Genomic DNA, 16506 nt, shown 5'->3' on the forward strand with positions numbered 1-16506 from the left:
AGTTCTTTCGGTCCATGGCTTGTTTACCTCCTAGTAATGTACATAATCATCTGCTCTGCTGCAGCCAATGACTGGATTCAGGGGTAACCTGTCTACAAGAAACACATCACCACTAAAGCCAGTCATTGGCTGCAGTAAAGCAGGTGACCATGCCTGTGCCAGCGAGGGAGCAAACAACATTTACTGGAAGATGGACACACAGGAGCTGGCACACATAACCAGAGCTGAGGGTAGCAGGTACGTATGACTCTTTCCATTGTAGAGGCTGCGGACACATGTGAAAAGTTACTTATTCCTGAACAAAATTCAGCAATGCTGCTACTCTCCCTAGGAGTGGCCATCCTGTAAAGATGACTGCAAGAGCACAGCGCAGACTGCTCAATGAGGTGAAGAAGAATCCTAGAGTGTCAGCTAAAGACTTACAAAAGTCTCTGGCATATGCTAACATCCCTGTTAGCGAATCTACAATACGTAAAACACTAAACACAAATGGATTTCATGGGAGGATACCACAGAGGAAGCCACTGCTGTCCAAAAAAACCATTGCTGCACATTTACAGTTTTCACAAGAGCACCTGGATGTTCCACAGCAGTACTGGTAAAATATTCTATGGACAGATGAAACCAAAGTTGAGTTGTTTGGAAGAAACACACAACACTATGTGTGGAGAAAAAGAGGCACAGCACAGCAACATCAAAACCTCATCCAAACTGTGAAGTATGGTGGTGGGGGCATCATGGTTTGGGGCTGCTTTGCTGCATCAGGGCCTGGACGGATTGTTATCATCGAAGGAAAAATGAATTCCCAAGTTTATCAAGACATTTTGCAGGAGAACTTAAGGCCATCTGTACACTAGCTGAAGCTCAACAGAAGATGGGTGTGTCAACAGGACAACGACCCAAAGCATAGAAATAAATCAGCAACAGAATGGCTTAAACAGAAGAAAATACGCATTCTGGAGTGGCCCAGTCAGAGTCCTGATCTCAACCCGATTGAAATGCTGTGGCATGACCTCAAGAAAGCGATTCACACCAGACATCCCAAGAATATTGCTGAACTGAAACAGTTCTGTAAAGAGTAATGGTCAAGAATTACTCCTGACCGTTGTGCACGTCTGATCTGCAACTACAGGAAACGTTTGGTTGAAGTTATTGCTGCCAAAGGAGGTTCAACCAGTTATTAAATCCAAGGGTTCACATACTTTTTCCACCTGCACTGTGAATGTTTACATGGTGTGTTCAATAAAAACATGTCAACGAAACAACAAATAAACCCAAGGTGTCCCAGGGGAGGGGCAGGGGGAGGATATCCACCCAATGTGAACCCCAAAGAAGGGACACACAAAGATAAGACTCGGTAAAAAGCTCCCGAGTTAAATAGCAGAAACGAAGGAAAAGGAGCTCATGGTACCAAAAAATATATATAATTTATTAAGGCATGATTAAAAATTTACATGAGTAGAAACAATGAATAAATGGTGCCATAGACATGATGGATAAATAGGAGCGGAGGACAGAAAAAGAAACGCCACCCTGGGAGAACAAGCACACGGATCAAAAGAGCATGGTACAATAATTAGAAAAGAAACATGGGAATGAATACAGAGTCAATGCTCTAACCCATGTACTGAGTACTGCTGAAATGAAATACCAGGTGAGGCACCTGTCAAGCGCATAACCACCTCTGTACATAATAATTGGTGTGCAGGCAAAAAGTAAACGATGGAATAATGCTGCAGACCAATAGGATGTAGAAAATAATAGTAATGTTCAATAAACAGAGGAGAACAGGGTGGCGCTACCCCAACGCGCGTTTCGGCGTACCTTCATCAGGGGGTCCCCTGACGAAGGTACGCCGAAACGCGCGTTGGGGTAGCGCCACCCTGGTTTTCCTTGCACACGGTTCTTGGCTTGGTGAGTCCCTGTCTTTTGCTGTTCTCCTCTGTTTATTGAACATTACTATTATTTTCTACATCCTATTGGTCTGCAGCATTATTCCATCGTTTACTTTTTGCCTGCACACCAATTATTATGTACAGAGGTGGTTATGCGCTTGACAGGTGCCTCACCTGGTATTTCATTTCAGCAGTACTCAGTACATGGGTTAGAGCATTGACTCTGTATTCATTCCCATGTTTCTTTTCTAATTATTGTACCATGCTCTTTTGATCCGTGTGCTTGTTCTCCCAGGGTGGCGTTTCTTTTTCTGTCCTCCGCTCCTATTTATCCATCATGTCTATGGCACCATTTATTCATTGTTTCTACTCATGTCAATTTTTAATCATGCCTTAATAAATTATATATATTTTTTGGTACCATGAGCTCCTTTTCCTTCGTTTCTGTCAATAAAAACATGGTAACATTTAATTCTTTGTGTGTTATTAGTTTAAAGGGAGTCTGTCACCACATTTGGGCATATTAGACTGATCAAATAGCATTATATGTGCCACCCAGAACTTAAAAACGGTACCTTTGTTGTATGTAACTGAGTTTTCCTTTAGCCGAAAATGAACTTTTAACATTATGTAAATGAGCCCTCTCAAGTGCCCAGGGCGGCGTCTCAATCCTCCGAGCCCCAGGCAGCACCTCCTCAACGGCTCATAACCCCGCCCTCCGTGTGCCTCTGCCCGCCCGTTTACTCCCCTCCTCTGTCCTGTTCCACTGCAGCTGCGCGGTCAAATTCGTAGCGGGCGCATGCGCAATGCGATGCCCGCTCCTGGCAGGGCATCGCAATACCTACTGCGCATGCGCCCGCTACAAATTTGACCGCGCAGCTGCAGTGGAAAAGGACAGAGGAGGGGAGTAAACGGGCGGGCAGAGGCACACGGAGGGCGGGGTTATGAGCCTTGAGGAGGTGCTGCCTGGGGCTCGGAGGATTGAGACGCCGCCCTGGGCACTTGAGAGGGCTCATTTACATAATGTTAAAAGTTCATTTTCGGCTAAAAGAAAACTCTGTTACATACAACAAAGGTACCGTTTTTAAGTTCTGGGTGGCACATATAACGCTATTTGATCAGTCTAATATGCCCAAATGTGGTGACAGACTCCCTTTAAGCAGACTGTGATTGTCTATTGTTGTGACTTAGATGAAGATCAGATCACATTTTATGACCAATTTGTGCAGAAATCCATATCATTCCAAAGGGTTCACATACTTTTTCTTGCAACTGTATATGGCTGTGCACATCATCGTGCAGGCCACCAACAGTCCTAGCTGACCCTTTGCAAAACCAAGAAAAAAAAAAAAAAGCATACAGAATTAGGGATGAGCGAACCTGAACTTTATAGGTTAGGGTTTGGTGTTCGGGCAGTAGAGGAATCCTGTTATGGATTCCGTTATAAAGGTATACAATGGAATTCTATGACAGAATGCAGAACGGAAGCCTTTAAGAGGTATTCAGTTTTGATCCGTCATAATAGAAGTCTATGGCCAAGTATAACGGATCCGTCTGGTTCCGTTATGCAGGACGAAAAACAAAATAACTGAAAGCAGACGGATCTGTTATGCTTGGCCATAGACTGCATTCCGTCATAGAATTCCTATGTATTCTGTTATAATGGAATCCATAACGGGATTCCTCCATTGCCCGGACGCCGAACCTGATCCCTATACCGCATCCATCAGTAAAGAAAAAAAGAAAAACACTGCTTGCCCCTGCAGGTGTCCTAATAACTCTTTAGTGGAACAAAATAAGGACATGGATACAATCCATATACGATACAATAAAGTAGTGGTGAAAACATGACTGTGCGTCACTATTAGACTTAGTTCACACTTCACTTATTTTGTCACTTATTGTCAGCCCAAAGCAGGGGCAGGTCAAACCCACAGAACAGGTGCAGATTTATTCATGATACCTAATCCGAGAGTAGGCTTTTTTCCTCAATTTGGCTCACAAAAACTGACAGAAATGACTGAAGAGTGAATTCAGCCTTACAGGTCAATGTTAGCAACAGCTCTAATTTACCGGCATGGACTTAACCGTGCAGTGGCCCAATATTTAAGAAGTGGCCCCATGACAGTGGAGAGGGTGTCAGCAGTAAGGCTGTGTTCACTGTTTATTTTTCTGATCCATCAGAAGAACTGCCATAAAAGCGGATCATGTAGTTTGAGCATCCAATTTCAAACAGCATTTGGTCAGCATTTGATCAGTATTTGTAGGTAAAAACAAGAGTGGGTCCAAAACAGAGAACATGTGCTGGAAACATATGTATGTCTTCTGTGTTTGGACCCACCCCTGCTTTTGGCTTCCAAATCATGATCAAATCCTGATGCAAAATACTGACCGTGTGATAGATGCCCCATGCTCAATTTGAATGAATTTTGACCATTTGCCTCTGAAATCGTTTTTCTTCAGATGAAAAAGAAGTCCACATATCGGACTTTAATGACCTATATCACACTGTCAGTATTTGGTCCGTTTTTTTAATCAGTATTTGCACAGTAATCGTAAGAAAAAAAAAAGAGTGGGTCAAAAACAGAGATAACGTGATATGACTTCTGTGTTTTGGACCCACTCCTGCTTTTGGCTTTCAAATCACAATAAAATCCTGATGCAAAATACTGTCCATCTGATAAAGGCCTTACGGACACTCAAACAACATAACAGGTTTTTTATTTTATTTTTTTATTATTTTCCTGTTCTTCTGGGAGATCAGAAGAACGGAAAAATAAACGGCGATGTGAAACATTGACACTAGTGTCACAAAGTGGTGAGGGTGGCAACAGGTGGAAGAGTCACAATAGTGACCCCGGAAAAGAGTGAGGAGGGTGGCAACAGCATGTGGAGTCAGCATAGTGGCCCAGTCAAAGAGGTGGGGAGACAAGTAACAGCAGCAGGCATGTGGCATCAGGCAGGTGGCAGCATCAGACTAGTCGCAGCAGCACCTGGGCAGAAGTAACGGGCCATTTGTCACAATGTTCTGGTTTGGCAGCACACTAGTCAGATCATTACTGCCAGAATGATCTAGTCTGTTGTATCGGGCACCGATGTCTGGAAATACTGGTTGATCCAGGCCTGATTCATCTTTATAAGGTTAGGTTATAAAGTGATATACTCCAGTTTTCTGGCGTATATTGGTCGCAGATTGCAACCTGCAACTTTTCCATGCTCACGTTAAGTCTAAAAAAGGGGGCTTGACGTGGACGGGGACGAGCCGATAGGTCCGTCTCATTTATCATTTTCGACGCCTGTTTTATGAAGCTGGCTTAAATTTAGACTGATGGTGGATACGCTGAAGTTATGTAGAGGCCAGTGCCTCTATATAACTTCGGCAGATCCACTGCCAGGGAAAGGGGTTAAGACCGGCTTCTAAAATGCCAGTCTTAAAAAATGAGCCACCTGATTCATCTTTATAGAGTTTAATCTCTCTACATTTTATGTTGAAAGGAGAGTTCTCTTTGGGGTAACTATGCCATCCGTTGCACTAAAAACTTCATCTGATGCCATATTACTGCATAGGCAGTAAAGTTTGCCCAGGGAAAACTTGGCCAGTTGGTACCACAATTCAATTTTAGTTGCCCAGTAGTCCAGGGGATCATTGATCTGGGGTGACAGGGTGCACTCCAAGTATGCTACCACCTATGGTTCTGGTTCTGCTCCATGTCCTCCTGCTGCTGGGTGGTTTCTTCAGTAGGTGGGTGAAGAACAGTGCTCATTAGAGATTTAAGTTGCTACTGATGGAGATGGTGCTGTTCCTGCCACCACACTCCACGAGTCATGGCAGTGGAGCCTTAGCTCAGAGGGTCCACCCATTTAGACCTTCGCAAGGATGAGCAATGGTACACGCAGGCAGCAACTAAACAACTACAAAAGGAAGTCTCGATAGCAGTTGAGTTTTTCATTCCTCTGAGGACTGGTACCGAGGGTCTAACATTGTGGACAGCCACTAAGCCAGAAGTCATCCCTTCGTCAAATGGTGATATTGCGGCTGTCACTATGCAAGTAACTCAGCATGCACCTGCCCATTTGCGCAAGGGACTCTCTGCCTCCATCTCCACTGCATACTGCCGTAGTCTGTTGGAGTCATCTGCATTCTCTTTGTTGTCGCCCTCTAGCTCCTCATGCTCCTTCTGCTCCTCTCCTGTTTCTTGGGCAGATAAACCACCTAGTTCTGTATAGAATTCCTGGGTGTTTATGTCCTCCTCCTCATCCTGTGCCAGTTCAGCCTCCACAGGGCACAGGTGGCTGTGAGAGGTAGACGCCACATCTTATGATCCCTAGCTAGTCAGATTTATCAGCATTCCCTCCTAGATGTGAAGCAGTGGAATGACATAATTCATCCCTTAGTCCTGGCGACTGACAAATAAAGTGGTCTCCTCCAAGGGCCTGATAAAACTGCAGGTGTCATGCATGAGCTGCCACTGTCTAAGGTCAAAGTTACACTGTGGAGTAGTCTTGTCCATCTGCCTCATCAAGAAATCGGTCACGGGTTTCCTCTGCTCATACAGTCGGTCCAACATGCCAACATGTAGAGGGTGGAGTTCCAACGTGTGAAAACGTTGCATATGAGGTGATGTAGGGGGATAACATTCTGCCTTTTCAGCTCAAGGAGGGCGTGTTTTGCACAGTAAGAGTGCACAGTTTCTGGACATTTGTAATAGCTCTTGCAGTTCAGTGGACGACATGAGGAACTGAGTGACAATGAGATTGAAGACGTGCGCCAGGGCAGGGTGCATGGGTCAGTCCTCCCTGACGCTGTGCAGACAGAATGTTCTTCCCGTTATCGGTGACCATGGTTCCTATCTCAGTTGGCGACAAGTTATCTTGGTTGAGTTCCTCCCCATTGTGACTACAGAACTGCACAACAAAGTCGGGTGATGGTATGCTGGAGGACCACTACAAACTGTCCTTATTGTGGAGGTTGAGGACAAGGTGGAGGACATTGGCGCAGAAGTCCCACGATTACAACACAGAGGCGGCATTGTCATTACCTGGCAAAGTTGATGGTGTGCCTGGGCCGGAACCACATTTACCCAGTGGGCTGTAAAGGACATATATTGTCCTTGATCATAGTTACAGCTCTAAACATCAGCACTTACGTGAACTGTACCAGACACTGACAGGCTCAAGGACTGGCCCACCTTCTGCTCAACATACGTGTGCAGGACTGGTACAGCTAGAGAAGTAATGACAGCTTGGGACTCTACACCTTGGGTGGGCACAAGACATTAGTTCTCTGAAATGTTCAGAGCCCACCATATAGAACTATAGTACCAGCAACTTAGCCAGGTGCCCGTTAAGCTTGTGCGCCATTGGAGGAGGAGCAACAGATGAAGGGAAGGAACGACAGGTTCTTTCTGCTGAAGTTGAGAATCCCTGACTGCCGGAGAAGGTGTGCATCAGGTTGTACCACTACATTAGTCAGGGGTTTGAAAAATTAAAAACAGAGCGTTAATACCAGGAACTCCTGGAAATGTCTCCCAAGAGGTCCGGGAATATCTGCAGTGCGCCAAAGGATGGACGAGTGTAGAAATGAGAGTAAAGGAAAAGGCTGCTAGTGGAGGTCATATATGTAGGGATTGCTACTACATAGGTAATTGTAATAGGACGAGTAAAAGGATAAAAATAGGAAGAAAACCCCACTAATGGCACCAAACCTCTAATAGTAATTACTATAAATATTAATTCTAAAATAGATAGAAAATAATATTAATAAATGTGTAATAAATGATAATCCACTTTCTCACCCACCCAAAGATTAGTAGATGTTATTGATAAGATATATACATAAAAACATAGTAAAAGAAAAGAATTGTGGCCAAACACTCACTTCACCAGGGAGGTGTTTTGTGTGATAAAGCTCAAGACACCCACAAAACTAACCTCCCTCCCCTAAATCTAAGTAAGAACGGCAGTCCACAGTGGGTACTTCTAGGTATGGCTCAACGCGTTTCGGGGTATCATTAATCCCCCTTCATCAGGATCAGCCACAAAACATAGACATACATACAAGACATGATACATGATTTATATAAAAGGTACATAAAAAACGCCAAAATCTATGTGTATGACGTCACTTCCGGTCTCAGAACTCATGCGTTCCACCGTGGAACGCATCTGTTTTCTGGATATATAGAAATAAATATGTAAAAGTAAAAACATGTTTAAAGTAGGAAAATGAGACCTAAATGGTGGCACGTATTTAATATACAGGAAAAAAGCTGAGATTGAGAGGTCCGATTGGGACCGGAAGTGAAAGCACTTCCGGTCCGATTGTAGTGGAGCTCAAACATGGAACGCAAGGGTTCCATTGCGCATGCGTGAAATGCACGGAAGAAGCGGAAGAGAGGCTCTTACAGTCCAGTCCTGTGGAACGCATAGGTTCCATTGCACATGCTTGGAGTGCATAGCTGATGCGCAAGTGCACTCCTGTTTCCTCTGCGATACGTATATCTCAAGGATGGGTATACATTTTAAACTTTTTCTATATCGCAGAGGGAGATAAATGGATTGATAAGAGGCTGTCAGTTACTTCTACCCAGAAATAAAGAGATGTTAAAAAGATTATATATACAGTCGGGTCCATCAATATTGGGACATCAACACAATTCTAACATTTTTGGCTCTATACACCACCACAATGGATTTGATATGAAACGAACAAGATGTAAACTGCAGACTGTCAGCTTCAATCTGAGAGCATTTACATCCAAATCAGGTGAACGGTGTAGGAATTACAACAGTTTGCATATGTGCCTCCCACTTGTTAAGGGACCAAAAGTAATGGGACAATTGACTTCTCATCTGTTCCATGGCCAGCTGTGTGTTATTCCCTCATTATCCCAAATACAAGGAGCAGAAAAAAGGTCCAGAGTGCATTTCAAGTGTGCTATTTGCATTTGGAATCTGTTGCTGTCAACTCTCAAGATGAGATCCATAGAGCTGTCACTATCACTGAAGAAAGCCATCATTAGGCTGAAAAAATGAAACAAACCCATCAGAGATAGCAAAAACATTAGGCTTGGCCAAAACAACTGTTTGGAACATTCTTAAAAAAGAAGGAACTCACCGGTGAGCTCAGCAACACCAAAAGACCAGGAAGACCACGGAAAACAACTGTGGTGGATGACGGAAGAATTCTTTCCCTGGTAAAGAAAACACCCTTCACAACAGTTGGCCAGATCAAGAACACTCTCCAGGAGGTAGGTGTATGTGTGTCAAAGTCAACAATCAAGAGAAGACTTCACCAGAGTGAATACAGAGGGTTCACCACAAGATGTAAACCATTGGTGAGCCTCAAAAACAGGAAGGCCAGATTAGAGTTTGCCAAACGACATCTAAAAAAGCCTTCACAGTTATGGAACAACATCCTATGGACAGATGAGACCAAGATCAACTTGTACCAGAGTGATGGAAAGAGAAGAGTATGGAGAAGGAAAGGAACTGCTCATGATCCTAAGCATACCACCTCATCAGTGTAGCATGGTGGTGGTAGTGTCATGGCATGGGCATGTATGGCTGCCAATGGAACTGGTTCTTGTCACGACTGACTGATCCAGACAGGTCTGGGAGGAGAAGGTCGCAGCGACTTGCTACTCGCGATAGCTTGTGAGTTTGCTCCATGGTTCAGGGTATGTCATCCGGGTTTTGCCTTGTGAACCTTTTTGTCCTGACTGGGAGTTTGTAGGCATCCTTCTCAGGTGAGTCCTGTCTGCCACTCCCAGCTACTATATTAGTTTCAGTTTCACTTGCAGTCATTGCCAGATATAGTCCTTACTTCCAGTTCTATTCTGACCTTTGAAGGAGATCGTTTGATGGTGTTGCTGTGGAGCTCTTGTCCGGCGTGGACTGTCGTGATTGGGATCGCCTTCTCTGCTCGTGACTGGATAAGTCTATCTCTGCTATAGTTTTTTTGTTGCTGTCTTCCCCTGCTGTTCTCCTAGACATTAGTGATGGTGACTAGTGCTCCCATCGGCCTTTCCCCACTCTAGGCTTGTTAGGGTGACTGAGGGTTTAGGCATCCTGCTCGCCGCACGGGTTCACACCCCGTCTAGGGTATCAGGGCAGACAGGTGCCAGCTTAGGGTTAGTCAGGGGTGGCCATACTATTCCCATCCGTAGATAAGGGTCCTCCTTCCCCTCTGTCTGGTGCGACACGACTGCTGCTGGGGTAGCGGTCGTGACAGTATATCTGGCCTTTAAAAAAAAAAAAAAAAGTGACATTTCTTTTTTTTTTTTTGCTTGCTGTTTTGCTTTGTATTTTTCTGTTCCACTATGGATCCGGTTATGGTTTTGGCGAAACAATTACAGGGATTATCCCTTGAAGTGGCAGGATTAAAAGCAACAGTGCTGCAGCAGCAGCAGCCATCCTTGGGTTCCACCGTTGCTACGGGAAACCAAGGTACTCCTGAGCCAAAAGTGGCTTTACCTGATAGGTTCTCAGGAGGGAGAGACCAATTTGTAACCTTCAGAGAAGCTTGCAAATTGTTCTTCAGGTTACGCCCTAGATCCTCCGGCGGTGAGGAACAATGGGTGGGCATTGTAATTTCTCTCCTGCAAGGAGATCCGCAGGCTTGGGCTTTCTCCCTACCATCAGACTCTCTGGCCTTACGATCAGTGGAGGAGTTTTTTGAAGCCCTGGGTCTCGTATATGATGACCCGGATAGGGTCTCACTGGCTGAGTCTAAGCTACGTAGACTTCGGCAAGAGAACCAGTCTGCTGAACTATATTGTTCCGAATTCCGTAGGTGGGCTACTGATACGTTATGGAACGATAATTTTTATAGAAAATTTATAAAGAACTATTCCTTGGTGGTCAAACCACTGACGGACATGACCCGAAAGGGATCCGATTTTTCCAAATGGTCACATGCAGCCAAAACTGCCTTTGCATCTCTGAAGGAGAGATTCACCTCGGCCCCTATTCTCGTACAGCCAGATGTCTCGCTTCCTTTTATTGTAGAGGTTGACGCATCAGAGGTGGGGGTGGGAGCGGTACCATCTCAGGGCCCGTCCCCTGGTGAATGGCGTCTGTGTGCTTTCTTTTCGAAGAAATTGTCTACTGCAGAAAAGAAACTATGATATTGGCAACAGGGAACTTTTGGCTATTAAGTTGGCTTTTGAGGAGTGGCGTCATTTTTTGGAGGGGGCGGTTCATCCCGTCACGGTGATTACTGATCACAAAAACTTATTATATCTGGAGTCTGCTAAACGTCTCACCCCTAGACAGGCTCGGTGGTCGTTATTTTTTACTAGGTTTAATTTTGTAATAACCTATCGCCCGGGGGCAAAAAATACTAAGGCGGATGCATTGTCTCGAAGTTTTCCTGGAGGGGGTGATGTTGAGGTACCAGAGCCCATTTTGCAAAAGGGGGTGGTGGTCTCTGCATTACACTCAGGTTTAGAGGGGAGGGTGTTCGAAGTTCAGGGGGACGCCCCGGCCTCCTGCCCCTCGGGTAAACTGTTTGTGCCAGAAAATTTACGCCTGGAGATACTAAAAGAACACCATAACTCCACACTGGCAGGACACCCAGGTAGTAGGGCAACCTCTGAATTAGTGTCTCGTCGGTTCTGGTGGCCTAAGTGGCGCCAGGAGGTGTTGAATTTTGTGTCTGCATGTGCTACCTGTGCTCGTTCTAAGGTAGATCATACTCGTCCGGCAGGGCGTCTTTTACCTCTAGCCATCCCCAACAGGCCTTGGACGCACCTATCAATGGATTTCATTACGGATCTACCAGTATCAGCGGGGAAAACTGTTATTCTTGTAGTTGTTGACAGATTCAGTAAAATGGTGCACTTTATTGCTCTTGCCGCATTGCCTAATGCTAACACACTGACTCAGGTTTTTATTGACCACATTGTGAAGCTTCACGGGGTCCCTTCCGATATTGTTTCGGATCGTGGTACCCAATTCGTTTCTAAATTTTGGAAAGGTTTTTGTTCTCGTTTAGGGGTTCATCTGTCGTTTTCTTCATCTTTCCATCCACAGTCCAACGGTCAGACTGAACGTACCAATCAAAACCTAGAGACATATTTGAGATGCTTTGTTTCCGAAAATCAGGAGGAATGGTCATCTTATTTACCGTTAGCCGAGTTTGCCATTAATAATCGTCGTCAAGAATCAACCGATAAGTCACCATTTTTTGGTGCGTATGGTTTCCATCCTCAGTTTTGTACGTTTAGTGAGGGGGGGCCGTCTTGGATTCCCGAGGAGGAACGATTTGCGTCTTCACTTTCTTCAGTGTGGCAGAGTGTGCAAGAAAGTTTGAAGAGAATGGGTGGTAGATACAAACGTGTGGCTGATAGGAGGCGCTCTGAAGGTCCGGACCTTGGGGTGAATGACTTGGTGTGGTTGTCTACCAGAAATATCAAGTTGAAGGTTCCCTCGTGGAAATTAGGTCCGAGATTTATTGGTCCTTATAGGGTAATTAAGATCATTAACCCGGTGGCTTTTCGTCTGGAGCTACCTCAGACTCTTAAGGATCCATAATGTCTTCCACAGATCTCTGCTTAAGAGATATGTAGAACCTCCTGAACCATTGCCACTACCGCCTCCACCGATGGTTGTTGATGGCAGTCTTGAGTTTCAGGTAGAAAAGATTGTTGACTCACGATATGTTCGCCGCTCTCTTCAGTACCTCGTGCACTGGAGAGGTTATGGTTCCGAAGAGAGAATATGGGTTCCAGCTTCAGAGATAAAAGCGGACAGACTCATTCGGGCTTTTCATAGCTCCCATCCGGAGAGGCCTGGTCTTGAGGGTCCGGGGGCCCCTCGTAGAAAGGGGGGTACTGTCACGACTGTGACTGATCCAGACAGGTCTGGGAGGAGAAGGTCGCAGCGACTTGCTACTCGCGATAGCTTGTGAGTTTGCTCCATGGTTCGGGGTATGTCATCCGGGTTTTGCCTTGTGAACCTTTTTGTCCTGACTGGGAGTTTGTAGGCATCCTTCTCAGGTGAGTCCTGTCTGCCACTCCCAGATACTATATTAGTTTCAGTTTCACTTGCAGTCATTGCCAGATATAGTCCTTACTTCCAGTTCTATTCTGACCTTTGAAGGAGATCGTTTGATGGTGTTGCTGTGGAGCTCTTGTCCAGCGTGGACTGTCGTGATTGGGATCGCCTTCTCTGCTCGTGACTGGATAAGTCTATCTCTGCTATAGTTTGTTTGTTGCTGTCTTCCCCTGCTGTTCTCCTAGACATTAGTGATGGTGACTAGTGCTCCCATCGGCCTTTCCCCACTCTAGGCTTGTTAGGGTGACTGAGGGTTTAGGCATCCTGCTCGCCGCACGGGTTCACACCCCGTCTAGGGTATCAGGGCAGACAGGTGCCAGCTTAGAGTTAGTCAGGGGTGGCCATACTATTCCCATCCGTAGATAAGGGTCCCCCTTCCCCTCCGTCTGGTGCGACACGAATGCTGCTGGGGTAGCGGTCGTGACAGTTCTCTTGTATTTTTATTGATGAGGGGACTTCTGACAAAAGCAGCAGGATGAATTGTGAAGTGTTTCGGGCAATATTATCTGCTCATATTCAGCCAAATGCTTCAGAACTCATTGGACGGCGCTTCACAGTGCAGATGGACAATGATCCAAAGCATACTGCAAAAGCAACCAAAGAGTTTTTTAAGGGAAAGAAGTGGAATGTTATGCAATGGCCAATTCATTCACCTGTTCTGAATCCGATTGAGCATGCATTTCACTTGCTGAAGACAAAACTGTAGGGAAAATGCCCCAAGAACAAGCAGGAACTGAAGACAGTTGCAGTAGAGTCCTGGCAGAGTATCACCAGGGATGAAACCCAGCGTCTGGTGATGTCTATGCGTTCCAGACTTCAGGCTGTAATTGACTGCAAAGGATTTGCAACCAAGTATTAAAAAGTGAAGTTGATTTATGATTTTATTTCAAGACACGGAGGCTCCTATTGCTTAACCCTTTCTTTACTGAAACCACAGCAGCAAAGAAATTCAATAACATAATCATCCAATGGGCATATAGCCCCTCCTCCTAGCCACAGTATAAAGGGAAGTCCTCTCAAGTCCTTCTACCTCTTTCTTTGCTGCTGCCACTCAGTTAAGTACCCCACTCACCTGCCACTGGGCTGGTGGGGTTTAAATCTTGTCATTTGCATTCTTGTTGTTATTCTTATTGCAGTTCATTTCTTTATCCCCTTAGGGTTTATAGCCTTATTCTTGCTGGGGATAGCATTATATTTATATCTTTGTTATGTGGGGATCTGTTTGGGTTTTTTCTTCCCTTGTAGGCACTGTGTGCGTTTGTTCGTCCCTACCCCTATTACCGCTTGCGGTCTTTATTCCTACCCGGTACTCTATTCGGCGTTCCGTCTCCTCTGTCCGCCGATTCTGTCGCGCCCGAGATCTCGCGGTTATGCACGGGATCTCGGGCGCCATCTTGGCGGCTGATTCCAGTAGTTCCCGTCGGCGCCCGTAATCTTGCAGGATTTCGGGCGCCATCTTAGGAGGACCGCACCGCTTGTTTCATTCGGTGGGCGGCCTCTGTACAGCTAACACTGCCGGCGTTTTCTCTTACAGGTGACGCAGGGTGACTAACCCTGCTTAGTTTAGTATTTAGTTAGGTTATATTAGATTAAGTTAGCGTTATTCTTATCCCCTCTGGGCCTATTATCAGTGCTTCTGCTCCAGGGGCATAGCTGATTGCACTGCAACTTATTACATTGTTAACAGTGGGCATCTGAATATTCATCATGTCCCATAAGGCACCACCTTTGGCCCAGGGGACCCCTTGTCAAGGGGACAACCCATCCCCTTCACCAAATCTGGGGATTGTGCCGTTGTCAGGGGAAATAGTGCCCATATCTTCTGAGACGCAGGCCCTGGCTCTGCAAAAGTCGATATCTGATGCCATTATTTCTGCCATGGGGTCTAGGTCTTCAGTGCTGACTCACTCCATCTCCCAGGTATTGATTGCCAACCCATCTTCTAGTTTGGCCCCTAACCCAATCCCTGTGCCAGCCCCAATTGCCTCCAGAAGCTATGTGAATGATGGCGTTGTTCCATCCAATGACAGCGCGCTTAGGCCGCGCAAGAGAGCCTGTCCGCGCCAGGCAGAAAGAGCACGGCATTGGAAATCGGCCCGGTCCCAACCCGAGTCCGATTCTGACTCTATGAGAGAGTCTGATGAGGAGGCATTGATGGAATCTCATCACGATTCCGAGGATTTAGACACTGATATGTCACCTACCCATAGACCATCTGTGTCTTTCTCGCCATTACCCCTGAGACCGTCTGAGGCGGATCCTCTAACAGACGGCGGTCAGGCCTTTTCCCTGGTTGACCCTACGGGTGACCCGTTATTTGACCCAGACACTCTGCATCACCCTAGATACGCAGAATGGCTACCGGCCCCGCATGTGACCAGTTATTTGGAGTCCATGGTCCGTAAGCCCCTTAGTAAGGAGGCACGGAACAAACTCCGGGCTGAATGCCCTCGTCCGGCTATACCCAATAAGGTGTGCGAGACGCCGGTCGTGGACCCGAAGATGTTCCAATTTTTGTCCAAATCGGGGTTTAGCCCCCGTAGAGGCCTAGACTCGGCTCTCAAAGCTTGCCAAGACAAGTTACTGGACATTATGGGGCCCCTTGCAAAAATTTTTGATATGGCGGAAACTGCCAAAGCGGAAGGTCAGCAGGTCGACCCGGAAGAACTCCGTGGTTGGGCCCAAAGAGCCATTTGCATGGCAGGAAATGCAAACTCTTCCCTTGCTATTGAGCGCCGCAAGGCCATTTTAATGAAGATTGAGCCCAAACTGACCAATATGGCTCTCTCAGAATCAGGGAAAGAGGCCCAAGGTTTCCTTTTCGGGGATCCTTTTATCAAAGAACTGGGTAAATTTGTGGGGACCTTTACTGCCCTGGATAAAGCTCAGGCTTCAATGCGCAGGGTATTTAGCGGTAGGGTTTCCACCAGTGTCCGGCCGCTCCTCATTTCAGACCCGAGGTGCGGGTCGAGGCTCCTTCGCATCTTACCGTTCACCGGCTCAAGATCAAAGGCACCAGCCATCCTTCTTCCCATCCCGTGGCGCTACAGGACGGGGGAGACCATACAGAGGAAATCCAAACCTCAGACGACCCTTCGGTAAGTCTCCTTCCCCTTCCCCCTTTTTCGGAGAATTATGTAGGGGGCAGACTCCAACATTTTACTCATGTTTGGGCGACCATTACCAACGACCCTTGGGTGTTGTCAACGATTCAGGGTTTTCAGATAGAGCTGGCCGGACCACCGCGGTTCGCGCCTCCGCTTCATCCCGCAGTCAGGTCTCAGGAATCGCAGCGTCTCGTAGACACAGAATTACAGGCTTTGCTTCACAAAGGGGCTATAGAGCCAGCCCCTCTCGATCACGACGGCGTGATCAGCAACATTTTCTTGGTGGAGAAAAAAGGAGGCCAACTTCGTCCCGTCATCAACCTCAAGGCCCTCAATACCCTAGTCAGGTATCGTCATTTCAAAATGGAGGGCATCCACTTGCTGCGGGACAAGCTTCTTCCGGGCGACTGGATGGCCAAGTTAGACCTCAAGGATGCGTACTTGAC

At 46.3% G+C, this 16506-nt stretch overlaps 1 pseudogene; it reads left to right on the forward strand.

Moving 5' to 3' along the window:
* Positions 1-16506, forward strand: part of LOC121003519 — an 869303-nt pseudogene that overhangs the window by 123766 nt on the left and 729031 nt on the right.

Source organism: Bufo bufo, chromosome 6, assembly GCF_905171765.1.
Source record: "Bufo bufo chromosome 6, aBufBuf1.1, whole genome shotgun sequence".
Taxonomy (NCBI): Eukaryota; Metazoa; Chordata; class Amphibia; order Anura; family Bufonidae; genus Bufo; species Bufo bufo.